Source organism: Pogoniulus pusillus, chromosome 13, assembly GCF_015220805.1.
Source record: "Pogoniulus pusillus isolate bPogPus1 chromosome 13, bPogPus1.pri, whole genome shotgun sequence".
In the NCBI taxonomy this organism is placed as follows: domain Eukaryota; kingdom Metazoa; phylum Chordata; class Aves; order Piciformes; family Lybiidae; genus Pogoniulus; species Pogoniulus pusillus.
Window position 1 is genome coordinate 25,200,684 of NC_087276.1, and position 2,573 is coordinate 25,203,256.

General features: G+C 57.9%; 1 protein-coding gene across 1 annotated transcript in view; it reads left to right on the forward strand.

The window, feature by feature from the left end:
* Positions 1–2,573, forward strand: part of MMD2 (monocyte to macrophage differentiation associated 2) — a 33,900-nt gene that overhangs the window by 23,325 nt on the left and 8,002 nt on the right. The gene's annotated exons all lie outside the window — the stretch shown is intronic.

Sequence of the window (2,573 nt, forward strand, 5' to 3'; positions counted from 1 at the left end):
GGCAGCCAGACCGGAGGGTGAGAACTTCTGTCTGACTGCAGAGAGGAAATCGACTATCGGCTCCCACCAGCCTCTCTCATAGGCACTAGCTTCTCTCGAAGAGGAAGAACTTGCCTTCATCCATCGAGTGTGCCATCCCTGGCCTCTGCACAGCCCCAGCCTGTCCTCTGCCTCACATCTCTCCATCATAGTTAGACCAAGGCTGGGCTGTTTCCCCCAAGGCTGTAATACTCAGCAGCTTTCCCAGAGAGCCAGATAAAGTTCCCTGCTTCCACGGGCAGTGGAACTCACCCTGAAACCTGACCCACAACTTCCACCTCGCCCATCATTTCTTTGCCCCTAGTGATTGGTCTGGCCTGGGAGGCCTCCTGGCTTCACTTTGCTTTTACACTGTCGCCCCCAGAGGGTGTCTGGCTGACTGTCTCACCTTCCCTCCCAAAGGGAATCCCCTTGGGCTGAGAAACCAAGAAGAGAAATTCTGACCAAGAGGCAGAGTATCAGTGCTTACCTCTTCTGCAACAGCTCCCAGGTGCAGCCACAGAGTCACAGAACTCTGGAAAAGATCTCTAAGATCATTGTGTCCAAACATTAACCCAGCACTGCCAAGGCCACCATTAAACCATGCCTCTCAGCCACACATCTACACAGCTTTGAAAGCCCTCTTGAGATGGGGACTCCAGCACTCCCCTGGGCAGTCTGTTCCAGGGCTTCACAGCTCTTTGGATGAAGAAACGTTTCCTAATGTCCAACCTGAAAGTCGCCTGGTGTGACTTGAGGTCTTTTTCCCCTTGTTCTATCAGTTGTGATTTGGGAGATCAATCTCCACCTTACTGCCACCTTCTTTCAGGTAGCTGTAGAGAGTGATAAGGTGTCCTTCCAGCCCCCTTCTCTCCAGGAAAAACCACCCCAGTGTCCTCAGCTGCTCCTCACAAGACCTGTGCCCTAGTCCCTGCTCATGATCCACCCCTGCCTGATTTCCACCACAGCCACAGCAACCTCTAGGTCATCTTTGGAGATTGCTCTCTAGAGTTATGGAATCACACAGTGGTTTGGATTGCAAGGGGCCTTTCAAGGTCAACAAACCCAACCCCCCTGCAGTCAGCAGGGACGTTGGCAACCGGAGCAGGCTGCTCAGAGCCCTGCACAAACCTCAGCTGGACTGATTCCAAGGATGGGGCATCTTCCACCCCTCTGGACCACTTGGGCCAGTGTCTCACCATTCTCAGTGTAAAAAAATCTCTTCCTTAGCTCTAGCCTGAATCTTCCTCTTTTAGATTTAACCCATCACCCCTCGTCCTGCCCCAACAGGCCCTGCTAAAAGGATTTTCTCTCTGCTTTTCCTCTCCCTGACAGGCTCTGCAGATGATCAAACCTGTTCAGCCAGCGCCAGCCGCTGCCTGCACAGCCCTGCCCTCTTCTCTCCCCAGCAGTTCTACCGATCGCCGTGCCCTGGCCCGCTGGGAAGAGCCGGCCAATGCCACCCGTGTCCGTTCCTCACACGGGCTGGGGAGGCGCAGCCCTCCCCCCCACCCGTGCCTTCTCCGCCCGTGGGCCCGTCCCGGGGATTCTCGGCGCGGCGCGGCGGGGCGGGAGGTTCTGGAGGCTGGCCGCAGGGGGGCGCCACAATGCCGTTTGGCTGCGCTCCGCCGCGCTCCGCCCCGGCGGCGGGACCAGCCGCACAGCCCCGGCGGCTCCGGGCGCTGCAGCCGCCGGGGGCCGCGCCGAGGCTGCCCGCCGAGCCCCGACCGGTGAGTACCGGGGCGAGAGATGCGTGTCGCGGAGAGTGGCTGAGACAGACCCTACCCCAGGTACCCACTTTTTTGGGGAGGGATGTGGGGAGGGCAGATCTCCCGTGGGGCTTCCCCGAGACACCACCGTCACTCGCTCCGCGCTGACGCCCCACACCCGGGAGCGTCTCCCCGGGATGGGGCCATCAGGTTTCACTCCCCTACCTTGCTTTCTCGGACTGGAATGTTTGTTTCTTGTTCCCTTGGAAAGTGGAGCCAGGCGAAAAGCGGCAGCTTGTCTGGTTGCCGTTGGAGACCCAACCTGCTCTGCCGCCTGCCGAACCGCACCGGGCAGTAAGGGCTGTGCCGGGGACGCGCAGAGCCTCGCGATCCTTGTCCCAGTGCCAGGCACCTGGGGAACCTTCTCCTCATTACATACACGTAGCATCCTTATCCCACTGTATATCCCATGGGGTCCTTGACCTATTGCACATCCCTTGAGATTCTTCTAAGTGCCTACCCCTTGAGATCCTTCTCCCCGTAGCGTGCCCCTTGGCACCTCTGTCCCATTACTCACCACTTGAGATCCTTGACCCATTGCACGCCCCTTGGGATCCCACTGCTATTCTACAAACGCAATTTCACCTGTCTTCAGCTGCTTGTAACTGTGGTGGCATCGCAGGCTTTAGCGAGGTGGTGCTGGGATGGTCTGTCCCCGTGAGGCAGGAGCAAACAGTTTCATGCTGAGCTGTAACTTCAGCACAGCAAACTCAGGGGAGTTTGCTACTTGCTGGGGAAGTGCTTATTTTCGGTGCTCTCCAGGATCACTTCATTATCGCTGGAGAA